Source organism: Lontra canadensis, unplaced genomic scaffold (assembly GCF_010015895.1).
Source record: "Lontra canadensis isolate GAN:19392208 unplaced genomic scaffold, GSC_riverotter_1.0 scaffold23, whole genome shotgun sequence".
In the NCBI taxonomy this organism is placed as follows: domain Eukaryota; kingdom Metazoa; phylum Chordata; class Mammalia; order Carnivora; family Mustelidae; genus Lontra; species Lontra canadensis.
The window spans coordinates 18,976,075-18,989,587 of record NW_022631017.1 but is presented as its reverse complement, the minus strand read 5'-3'; the positions used below and the strand labels follow the sequence as shown (position 1 = coordinate 18,989,587).

At 34.1% G+C, this 13,513-nt stretch overlaps 1 protein-coding gene across 5 annotated transcripts in view; it reads right to left on the bottom strand.

The window, feature by feature from the left end:
• Window positions 1–13,513, bottom strand: part of NKAIN2 (sodium/potassium transporting ATPase interacting 2) — a 1,000,598-nt gene that overhangs the window by 388,953 nt on the left and 598,132 nt on the right. The window lies entirely within an intron of this gene.

The following is a 13,513-nucleotide window of genomic DNA, read 5'->3' as shown; positions in this document are numbered from 1 at the left end:
TTCATCACTTTTAATGCTCACAGAAAAGAATACAAGTTTGCATTTGTACTTGACTAATAATAATATCATCAGGAGAAATGTTTGAGTTATTTAGATTAAAAAAAAAACATTTAAATCCAACCTTTTTTTTTTTGAGTTTGCTCAAATGTGTGTGTTTTTTCATGTTTACCTTGGGAATTATTTATTATTTTGAAAATGATTTTTTTTTTGTATGTCATGAAGTTGAAGGCTTGGGGATTTACACAACCATTTATAATAGGATCCTGAAGAACACATAGTAAACACTGGACAGCCCCAAACACATACTTTCTGTAGGAAAGTTCAGAACCTTACAGGATTTTCATTGAACCTTAAAAGACAAACGCTTCAGCTCCATACTTCTATGTCTTGGCTCAATGCAATTCTAACCCTGCTGAGAATAATAAAATAAAGAGGATATTTGATCCAGGTTGCAAGTGAGCTATTTTTGTTGTTGTGTTTCTGTTGTTCTATTTTTTGTTTTGTTTTGTTTTGTTTTCTTTGCAGGCAAAGATGTAGACAAAATTCTATTCATTCATTAGTTCAGCATGAATGATTAAGCCAAATTTCAGTATGCTAATTTCACTTACCAATTCAAATAAAAACAAAAACAAAAATGAAAAACTAATGTTTCTAAGGTAACACATAGCAATAATTTGCTCATAGGAATTAATAGCTAAAAAAAGTGACTTTGTTTAGGCTGTGCAAACAATACATCTTTCTTTATGTATTCTACTTTTGGATATGCATCTGAAATTTTCATAGCCCTTCCATTTCATCTCTTACAAATACGTGGATTATTTATTGTTGTCTTTTCAATTTGGTAAAATATATTTAATTCAGCTTCCCAAAAAGCCAACCATCAGTATGTCTTATTCAGCTGCCATTATACAAAAAGTTCAATTTAAATGAGTGTCTTTAGTCATATAACAGATTCAAAGGAAACTAATTAATAATAAGTCACAATATTATTTAATAGTTAATATTTATAAACTCTTTCTAATTCTACTATATCAAGTCATACTTTTGAATTTCCTGTCATTCTATAGACTTTCATTTGTATCTTGCTTTAAACTCTTGCCCTAAATTCACTTCATTCATTTATTTAAAATAACTTACTATTGAACCCAAAATGTTCTTTGACTGATGAATGGATAAAGAAGACTTGGTATATGTATATAAGGAATATTACTCAGCCATCAAAAAGAATGAAATCTTGCTGTTAGCACAATGTGGATGGAGCCAGAGTGTACTCTAGTACACTAGAGTATACTAGGCTAAGTGAAATAAGTCAGTCAAAGACAAATACCATACGATTTCACTCATATGTGGAATTTAAGAAACAAGAGATGAACATATGGGAAGGAAGAAAAAAATGAGGAAGGCAAATCATGTGACTGTTAACTATAGAGAACAAACAGAGTTGCTGGAGGGGAGGTGGGTGGGGATAGGCTAAATGGGTGATGGACATTAAGGAAGGCACTTGTTATGATGAGTTCTGGGTGTTGTATGTAAGTGATTAATCACTAAATTCCACTCCCAAAACCAGTATTACAGTGTATGTTACCTGAGTAGGATTTAAATAAAAACATGAAACAAAAAATGTTCTAAAAATAATCATTATTCTCTGCTTGCTGTTTTGATCACACCCCCCAAAAATGCATATACAAAATAAAATAAGTTACTATTAACTGCCAGACATTGTATTAATCATAATTAAAAATTTCTAGTATGCAGTAAATAATCCTGCTTTACTACTGCTAGCATATTATCTTTTGATCTACCAATTCCATCTCTGTGGGGGAAGAAAAATCTTCTGAGTTGCATGTGTTTACGCAGTATGGATTGATGAGTATATCTGATAATGGACAACAGCTAAGCCTTAATATTATAAAATAAAAGAGTTCTGTGTGAATGATGAAAGATGATAGTCCATATACAGTGAACTCATGTTGTACGTTTGCAGTACTTCTTTAATCCTGTTAGGAGCTAACACCGAATCACAAGTGATTATCCCTACTGGCACATAACAATGAACAGAAGATAATAGAAACTCATTTACCAGAGCATTTACTAAATACACTACAGTTAACTCCTTGTCAGAGGTACTGTGATAAATGCAGTTAGATTCAACACAGAGTTTTAAGAGAAGCTGGAAGACTTTTGTTGTGCAGGGATGGCATACAAACAAATGCCCCACGGAAACACCTCACAGGATAGACTTTAGGTAACACTCAGAAGTCACTTGTGTGTTCAGGCACTACTAATGTCCTACTTGGATCTTAATATATACCATTTGTTAGAAGGAAAAACCATCTCCCTTTCCAAAGTTTCAGGGAAGTTACAAGATTTAATATTATTTTGTTCATTATGGTTTTGGTTGCCAATCATAGCAAGAACCTTCGAGAGAAAAGCATGTGAGCATCAGTTGGAAGAAGCAGGCAAAATCCTGCTTTCTGAAGAGAAAAACCAAGGTCAGTTAACCACTCAAGATATTTTTTCAAAGATATTAGGACAAATTGAAAGCGTGGGTTTTCAGGTTTTGACAGTGGAAGCCATTGTCTGTTCCTCCTAATTTTTTTTTTTTTAACGTTATTTGTTGCCCAAAACTCTGATGGGGTATGAATAGAGAACATGAATATAATTATGCATGTATATGGTGAGATATCTGTTGTAAGCATCTACTTTTTTTTCTACTTGAAATCCTTAGCCAGCAGTATTTGCAGTTATCATTTTGTTTTCAAAGTGCTTTATTAGTAATTCTATATTATTGGAATGAAGACAAAGCGATATAAAAGCCAAATGCAGGAGAAACAATATAATCCACATAAAAACATGAACTCATCATTTGTCCAAACTCTTTGGGTATCTTTGATTTGACCCCACAAAGATCTGGATTAGTAATATAGTTGACCAATCTGGATCAATCTGGGGCAATCTTAGAACATTCAATGGGAAAGCACTTGGCACACAATCGTTAATTGTTTTACTGTGCAGATAATGAGCTTCTACACATGGTTCCTATAACAATTTTAAATACCGAGAGGCCTGTATTTTTTGTTCTCTTAAAAAAGAAATTACCCTATAGCTTTATTCTTCTCTTTATAATTCTACTCAATTCTATATTTGTACTCAGGTTCTATATGTAATTTTAGATCTACCTACACATAAACAAAAAGCACATTTTGTTTAACCTATCCTCACTCCACTTCTTTCTAATCATCTCCATCTGTAAACCAAATATGTTACCTTAACTGCACTTTGATGGGCAAATGCCTCTAGGAGACTGGGTTTCTAGGCAACGATGCAGAGACTAAGGGCAAGACAAAGGAAATGGTTCCCTACTTCAAGTGTCAGAACAAAAGGGATTCCTTCATAATGAATTAATGCCTACAGAACTGGTGGAGTATTTGATTTAATTTTTCATAAGCTGTCATCAAAAACCTGTCTTTTCAAATAACTATTTTTCTGAAGGTATTTTCTGATTTTTCTTTTCTTTTTTTTTTTAAAGAGTTTATTACCAAGTTTAAATTCACCTTGGCTAACTTAAAGTGATTTTTAATTCAGACTGGCTATCTTAATAGTGTTTTTTCTAATTCTTCTTCATCAATTCATCTTCCCTTCATAAGCACACTCTTCAAATTATCATATTCCAGGACAGTCAGGACAAAATGGGAGAAATCTTGCTAAGAAGACAGTGTGCAACCTTTCCAACACCATCAGCGGTCCTTCAGAATCTAGTATTTGCAGTTAAAGGTGTTACAAATACAGAGAAATCACAATTAAGTCGTTTTTTGCTCCTCTCATTAGTAAGATTAGGGAGTTTAAAAAATAATTTGTGCCACAGAAAAGTTAAAGCATTGTCAGGCCATTGTCAGAAAGTAATTCAGGAAGGAACAAACAGGGAATGTAGACTACTATTTGCAGTTGTATATTTTCATTTAAGTCTTCTACTGTTTCTGAATGAATGGGTCATTCCAGGACTATGAATCTGCTGCTTTCTGGTAACAACAGTTAATCTGGATCACAGAAAGAGATAGGAGTTTCCTCAACCAAATTGTATATGCATTTTTCTGGCATGAAACTTAGAATTCAGTGGCCTTCGGTCTTAGGCAATTGTGTGTCTGCAATTTTCAATGTGTATTTTACTGAACTAAAAACATAGTTCCCATTCTCTAGCAACAATAAGAGTACCTTGGTTTTCACAGTCTCATCAAACTACGAGGAACAAAGTCCCTTAGCTATTGAGGTTCATTTCACACAGAAATTTTAGGAATTTTGTCATGACTGATGAGAGAATCAGAATATGCCACCCCAAAACATGCCACTTTGGGATAAGGATTTTTTGAGCTGAAAATTAAAACATGCAGGAAGAGTTCTTTGTCCTCCTCTTATCTGCCTAAGCAGGAGATAAAGCTTCTTTTGAGAAAGCCCCAACTTGTATCAGGGAGAGAAGAATGACTCTTATAGAAGCAAGGGAGTCAACATCAAGAAGAGTTTGCATAAATAAACCTTACTAAAATAACCTGTATCTTCATTTAGCTCTTCCATAGACTTCCTAGTCACTTATCACACTTTTTCCTTCCTTAAACCCAACCCCTCTTTGGTTTGTTAAAAGGGTATGTAAGCCCCAAATTTAACCACTTCTTTGAGTTTTATTTCTTTTCTGTGAACTCCCATGTACAGAACTATTAATAAAAATTATGTACCCTTTCTCTTCTTAACCTATTTTTTGTTAGTTTAATTTGCATGCCCCATGGTATTGAATCTAAGAGGTGACAGGAAAAGTTTTCCTCCTCAACCCTGACCTGGTAGGAGAAGCATAAAATACTATGGCAAGTGTCAAGATGTGACTAGAGAGTCATTGTTTATAAAGCAGCAAAGATTCTAATAGAGATAACTTTAATAGTTAAATAGAGGTAACTTCAAAAAAAACACACAGTCATGAAGGTTGAGCTATGCAGAGAATAAAGAAAAATAAAGTAGATGCACAGAGAAAGTAGAGGAGAGAGAGAAAGAGAGTAAATGAGGTTTGATTAGAGTTTTCATGAGACATAGCTGCTTTTAAAGGTTACAGATTAAATTTATTTTGCCCCAGGTTGAGAGAAAACAGGGAAATAGACAGAGTGAATGCTAATTGTAGAATGGAGAGCAGACACACACTAAGAAATGTTCATCTCAGAGAGAATCATTCCTTGGTTAAAACAAAAACACAGAAGAAAAATTTTGCAAGGCATATAAAAAAAGATATAAAGTCCCTTCAGAAATCATTTGATGTAGACTGTGTGTAATGTAAATCATCCACATATGCAAAAGATTAAACACTAGTCAAAGAACCAAATCAAATAATTCATCATTTCAGTCCAGGGCAAAGTGGGATAAGAGTGCTAAGGGCACATAAATGATCAGTACTGAGAGAACACATTTTTAGGGGGAGTTCAAAGGAACATACCACCTCATTACCCAGGACTCAAGTGATGAGAAATCTTTTGTTTTCGAATGAGGAGAAAGCCCAATATTGGCAGGCAGTACATATTATTTCTATTTGTGTATTATATGTCCAAGTTGATTTATAGCAATGTACGTATTTCCCATTTGAAAGTCACTCTAACAAAATGTTCCGTTGCTCTTGTAGAGTCCTATGATATTGGTGTATAAACATAATCTTGGAAGAACCTATTTTTTATTATAAAAAACTTATTTCATATTCAAGGAAAACTAAGCAAATAGACCCCTTATAGAATTTTGTTTTAATCTGGTTTCAAACTAGTTTTGCTACAGGTTACTTTAGCTCTTCAAGTTTATAAGCTGACATTTATTAAATGACAAATATGTCTCTCACTTTGTTAGACTTTTATATATGAGGAGAGTCATAAGCAGGCAATTCAGCACCTTGTCCAGTGTCACATAATCAGGAAGTCAAGTGATGGAATTTAAAACCTGCTGCCTGATTCAAAAGCTCATTCTCTTAACGACCACTTTGTACTTCCTCCAAAAACAACTGACAAAAAAAAAAAAAAAAGGAAATCTGGGTATTGTCCATCTAGCCTTTTAATTCCCTGCTACCTATCAGACAACCACACAGCATCATCTAAAGAGGGAGTAAAATAGACAACGTGAAAGAGGTTTTGGCATTTCTACTTGACAACTTGAGGACTGAAGTAGTCCTGGGACCGAGGAACGAATTTTGTCTACCCTGATTATCTTCAAGTATTGGATATGCTTATGAGTTTCATGTATAAAGTCCTGAGGGCCAAGTCCCAAAATACAGAGTAAAAGACCTGTGTAATACTGACACAGATTTTTCAAATAGTTGCAAAGTCTTCAACATATTAGAACATTTGGTCTATAGCAACTATGACATTTAAGGGGAAAATATAATTTGCAGTCAAAATAACAATATCAAATGCTCTAAGGTTAAGAAACTAACTTATAGGGGCACCTGGATGGCTCAGTGGGTTAAAGCCTCTGCCTTCGGCTCAGGTCAGGATCCCAGGTTCCTGGGATTGAGCCCCGCATCGGGCTCTTTGCTCAGCAGGGAGCCTGCTTTCCTCTCTCCCTCTCTCTCTGCCTACTTGTGATCTTTCTGTCAAATAAATAAATAAAATCTTAAAAAAAAAAAAAAAGAAACTAACTTATAAGCTAGGTTGGGAGAAAAGAGACACATATGTTAATTTTTAAAATATCAGATATAGTCTACTTTTTCTCTTGTTCAGATGAAGTAATACTATTCTTTATTTCTTCAAGTTCATGGATTCTTCCATCTGTTTTCTCTATTTTGCTCTTAAGTACATCTATTGAATTTTCAAGTGTATTTTTTAGTTCTAAAATTTCCATTTGATTCTTCTTTATATCTTGTATAACTTTGCTGAGACTTTCAAGTTTTTTTGAGGCTTTCTATTTTTTCATTTGTTTCAAATGTGTTCATAAGTGCTTGTTGAAGCATTTTATGGTGGCTGCTTTAAAATCTCTGTCAGTTAATTTTAAAATCAATGTCATTTCAGTATTTACATCTGTTTATTGTCTTTTCTTATTCAGTTTGATAAATTTCTGATTCTTTTCATGAGAAGTGACTTGTTTCTATCGAAACCTGGACTATTTGGTATTAATTGAAAGACTGTGGATCTTCGTAGTCTTACATTTTAGCAGGCCTCTTCTGACACTGCTCCACTGGGTAAAAGCATGACATCCCTTCATTACTGCTAGGTGGGAAAAGAATTTCAGTTTTTCTGCTAGGCTTACACTGACATCCTCCACTGTTGGGATGGAGGGAAAAACAGGAGTCTCTCATAAATGCCTGGTGAGGGTAGATGTAGAGGATCCCCAGTGATCTCCACTGAAAACATCATGGCTGGGAGGGGGAGGAATACCTTATTACTGCCCCCCACCCTCACCCATATCACCTGTACTGGAAAGGTGTGGGAGTGGACATCTTGCTTCTTCACTGATGAGTGGTGGTGAGTCACAACTCTGCATTAGACCTCCTATAATACTACCCTAATCATGAGCTACTGAATTCCAAATTTCATGCCAGAAAAATGTACATATAATTTGGGTGAAGAGATTCCTATCTCTTTATATGATCCAGATAAACTGTTATTGTTACCCAGTTTGGGATATATAAAGCAAAAAGAAAACTCAGGATACTCACTGCCATTCTGACCATCCTGTTCTTTGAAGCCTGAATTGGTCAGTCTCTTCTCTCCACCTTTCAGAATTTACTTGTTTGTTTATATTACATCCAAAGATTTTAGTGGTCCTTAATGGGAGGGATAGGGAAAAGTGTATCTACTCTATTTTTCCAGAAATATAAGTCCCATGCAAATAGAGTGAAAAGATAAATAGAGCCTCAGGGACAATCTGGGACTATAATCCAAAGATCTAATTTTTGTGTCAGTGGAGTCCCAGGAGAAAAGGGTAAGACTTTACCTTCTACATTAGGAAAATAGTAAAAGAAAACAAAAGGAACTAAGTCAAAGTAAACAACAGAAAATAAATCACAGTGGAAATCAATGAAAAAGTGAGAAAAAACAATGAAACCCAAAGCTGGTTCTTTGAGAAGATCAATAATATTAGTAAACTTTGAGCCAAACTAACCATGAATAATAACTTTTTAAAAAGACACAAATTACCAATACTAGAAATGACAAGGTATCATCACTATGGATCCTACTCCTACAACTATTAAAATGATAAGGGAATATTACAAACAAGTTTATATCAATACATTAAAACACTTAGATAAATGCATCAATACAATTACCAAAATTAGCACAAGAAAAATGAAAAAAAAATCAAATATCTATATCTATTAAGAAATTGAAATCATAATGTGAAATATACCTCTCCCTCAACCCTCGAAACCTAGATGGCTTCACTGTTAAGTTGTCCCAAATATATGGGAGGAAAAAGCATACCAATCTCATAAAAATGATTCCAGAAAATTTAAGAGGAAGGGATACTTCCCAATTCATTCTATGAGGCAAGCTTTGCTTTGATATCAAAAAGGGACATAAGGCAATACCAGAAGAGCCAGCCACATAGTATTATCCCTCATTAATATAGGTAGAAAAATTCCAACAAGCACAAGTGAGCAGAGGGGTGAAGGGAGAGGGAGAAACAGACTCACTGCTGAGCAGGGAGCCTGATGCAGGGCTTGAAACCAGAACCTTGAGATCATGACCTGAATTGAAGGCAGATGCTTAACTGACTGAGGTACCCATGTGCCCCCAAAATAGTAATTTTAGACAGAATTAAAAAAAAAATCTTAATAATGAAGTAATGTTACTTGTTTTTTTTCCCTTTATTTTGTTTTACTTTGTCTTAGAATTCTTAGCCCTGGTGCTGCAAAATGTATTAATCTTTACGTTGTTTGGATTTAAACAATATTTTCAGAGAGGTTCTAAACTATTTCACTAGTGGGATAATTAACTTGGGTTTCCTAATATTCTAGGATAATAAAAATAGATTCCATATTCATCTTGGTAGTGTGAATTCATAAGACTTTCAAAATATCACCAATAGAAACAGTTTCTATACTGACACTTTAAAAATAAATATTCCTTTCCACATATCTGGATAAAGAAGAAAATGAGTTCTGAGATATGAAAATCATCCCACAAAAACTGTGCACCATTCTCCTAGGTTTCTTAGACTCATGATATGCATGCATAAATTTTCTGGAGCTGATATTATTATTTTCTATCAAGAATCCAAGTATCAATGAGATTATCTGTGGTTTTTACCATACTTTGTAAAAATTATACTAAAAAAAGAGATGAACTTGCATACATTTAGAACTTAGCAAATAATGAAAAATGGTCTTTCTTCAACTGTGTCTATGACTTATGTTAGAAAATTCTTCTAGTATAATCATCAACCATTTTTATTGACCATGAAACCTGCCAAAAGTATTTCAATAGGCGTGATTATAGAAACAAATGGTTTAAACAAAGCATTCATTTACTCAACAAATATTCTTTTGAGTTTCTAATGTGGACCAAACGTTTCACTAGGGTACTGGGGTATAAGATTCAACAAGAAAAACATGATCCTTGGTTTCCTGGTGTTAACATGCAATGGAGGATATAGACTAAATAATAGTTTCTCTGTACCAAGTGTATTTCTTTTTGGAATGAAATTAATGAAAAGACTCTTGATAAAGTAAAGATAAAGGATTTGCACTTTAATTGTATAGTAAAAAAGGAAACATATCTTTTTTTTAATTCATTTTATTTTTTTTAAAACATATAATATATTTTTATCCCCAGGGGTAAGGTCTGTGAATCGCCAGGTTTACACATTTCACAGCACTCACCATAGCACATACCCTCCCCAATGTCCATAACCCCACCCCCCCAACCCCCCTCCCCCCATCAACCCTCAGTTTGTTTTGTGAGATTAAGAGAAGGAAACATATCTTAATTCTGATTTAAATCAATGTAAACTTAACAAAGTTAAAATATGTTTACATGCACAGTTAATTTTTATAAGTTTTTGAAAATATACATAAAATATTTAAAAAATAAGTTCTTTTCAGAAATTTTATTTCCATCAATCTTGTCTTTTACACGAACAAATAATTCCTGAAGACTTCTCCAGTCACAGTGAATTAGGTAATGCTGACTAACTCTTACTAAGTACATCCAGAAAAGCAGAATGAATTATAAAGCATCTGAAGGAGTTAGACCTTTGACAAGATGGGGACAAATTACTGGGTCAGGATCTAGAAAGGAAAAAGGGACTCAGAGAGGTAGTGCCACTATTACTTTGGGGTGTTTGCTGATTTCGGAGAAGGTTGATGAGAGGAAATTTTGTCAGCCTCTCTTGGCTACAGCATAGTGAGTGATGTCTAGGGGTCACCAAGAAATGTTTGGACGGGGCCTCCTGGAGTACCTCCCGAGGGATAAAAGTTAATCAAAAGTAGAGAAATTTTTGCAGGTATAACAACTTACCATCTAATCATCTCCCTTCCTACAAAATGGATAAAAGGAATCTGGGATTGCTAGTCCCAGGCAACTAAGAGAGCAAATGTAAATCCTCTATGGAAGATAATAAAATCATCTAAGACCCTAATTTATTTCTACAAAATATCCCAGATACAAGGTCTAGTACATATTCAAAACAATCAGATATGATATCGTAATAATAGATATATTATACATTTATTCCACACCCATAGTATATACAGCACCAAGAGTGGACCCTAATATAAATTATGAACTTTGAGTGATTTGATGTGTCAGTAGGCTTCCTCAGTTGTCACAAATGCATCCCTCTGGTGGGGAATATTGACAATAGGGAGGGTCACGTTTGGAGGCAAGGCATATGTGGAAAATTTCTGCACATTCACTTCAATTTCGCTGTTAACCTAAAACTGCTCTAATAATAGTCTTAATAAAAAAATTTAAAAACAACAATCAAATGCATAATTGAACAAATAAGAGTTAGTAAAAATAATAGAAAATAAAAACACATTGATAAGTGCTTCAGATAGTAGAATAAAGTTACATATATTTTAAAAGAATTGAGGAAATAAAATACAGGATTAAGAATCTCGGCAAATACATATAAACTGTAAAAGGAAGGACAAATAGATATGAAAAGAACCAAACTGAAATTCTAGAAAAAAAAAAATATTTACCTAACTTAAGATCTCAAAGGACATGATTAACAGTAGATTACACATAATGAGAATGAAAATGAATAAACTAAAAGATAAGCCAGAAGAATATACATAGAATTAAAGCAATTTGTTTTCCTTATTATTTGTTTTTACTCTATTTCCTCTCACTATAACATAAACTCCCTCTGTCCCAGGATCATATTTTACTCACTCTTGTTTCACTGGTGCCTAGTCGAATTCTTAGCACATAGTGGACACACATAACATAATTTTTGGATAAAAGGTATTTGTTCAGAAAGATATATTCCTATAATAATGGCTACTGCAATATTTTTGACAGAAGGTATGCTGATTAAATATGGTTGACTATACTGAAATAATTTTCTAGGATAATTCCTAATCAGTGACAGAAGTGGGGAAAAGGAAGTGAAAAGTATAGAACTAGTGATGGAAAGAGGGTGGGAGGTGGTGGGAAAAGGGAGAAAGAGACAGAGAGAGATTGCCTGACCAACCACTATTGTTATTCAAAAATGATATTATTGTGATTATACAATATCCAAAATGGTCTAATATAAATGATTAGAATTAGAAAATGAACTTACAAATGTTGCTGGATTTAAGGTCAATACACACAAAAAAAACCTTAAGTTTGTATATCTACTAGAAATAAGTAATTAGGAAATGGAATTTCAAAAGCAATAACATTTATGATGCCATCAAAATATAAAACACCTGCAAAACTATGGAAGAAGATATACAGATTACTCAAATGTGTAAAAATGGAGATAAATTCTCGAAGAGGAAGAATATATTGATAATAGATATTCTACCTGCATCAGGACTTTATATAAAGCTTTAATATTTAAGAGATAGTTTTTTACTACAAGGACAGACAAGGATAGAGTAATAGACCAATGGAATAGGGTGGTAAGCCCAGGAAAATTTGTACATATGTTTGGCTTACACAAAGCAGATGTGACATAAAGCACAGTGGTTTTAAATGGTAAATGGTGGTGGTAGTCAGATATACATAGGCAAAATAGTGAAAACTGAACCCTAATTCACACCATGCATAAAATCAATTCCCTAGGGGCACCTGGGTGGCTCTGTTGTTTAAGCATCTGACTCTTGATTTTAGCTCAGGTCATGATCTCAGGGTTGTGAGCTGGAGCCCCACATCAGGCTATGCACTGGGTGTGGAGCCTACTTGAGATTCTTTCCCTCCCTCTCCCTCTACTCCTTTCCCATGGCCCCCTCTCCCTCTCTTAAAAAAAAAAAAATCAATTCCCTATTAGATTATAGATCTTAATGTGAAAGTTAAGTCAATACTACATCTTTTGGGAATGGTTTTCTCAATAGTAGCACAATTGACATTTTGGGTGAGATAGTTCTTTGTGTGGATGTCCTGTCCATTGTGGTAAGTTTAGCCATATCCTAGGCCTCTATGCACTGGGTGTCAATAGCACACTCTCAATTGTAATAACTAAAAATTCTCCAGATATTGACAAATGTCCATTGGTACAAAATTGTTTTCAGTTAAGAACTACTATTCTAAGATATAATAGAGAAGAATATTTATTATATGGGGTAGAGAACAACTTCTTAGATCAGACACAAAATGCTCTCGCCAAAATAAAAACTGTTAAATTTGACTATATTAAAATATAAGAAATTCTGTTCATCAAAAGACAGTAGGAGAGTGAATAGACAAGATACAGAAGAGGAGAAAATAATAGTCTAATTGGTAAAGAGCTCATAACCAGTTTTCATAAGGAACTCAATAGGAAAATGACAAAAATAATAGAAAAGTAATCAAGAGCCTTCACAAAATGAAGATATCCAAAGGACCAAAAAAGACATGGGAAAGTGTTCAGAATCTCTAGTAACCAGGAAACAACAAATAAATTAAAAGGAAAGTCTACATCTCCACCGGAAATGGCAAAACGGAGAAGCCTGGCAACATCAAGAGTGATGGAAGATGAAGACAGGGGTCAGCAAACTTACTCTGAAGAAGGGATAGTAAGTCTTTCGGGTACTGCGGCTTACACGGTTCTGTTTTTAGTTAATTCTTTTATAAACAGTTTGCCCATTTCTTTTATTTTTTATTTACTTTTTAACAATGTATTTTGTTTTCTTTTTAAGTAATCTCTACACCCAATGTGGGGCTTGAACTCATGACTCCAAGATCAAGGGTCAGATGCTCTACCCACTGAGCCAGGCAGGCACTCTGAGGTCTATATGGTTTTAGTCACTAGTACTCAATTCTGTGGTTGTACCACAAAAGCAGCCACAGACCATGGGTAAATAAATGGGCACAGCTAACTATGAAAAAAATCTTATTTTTCACTAATGGTGGCAGACCTGATTTGA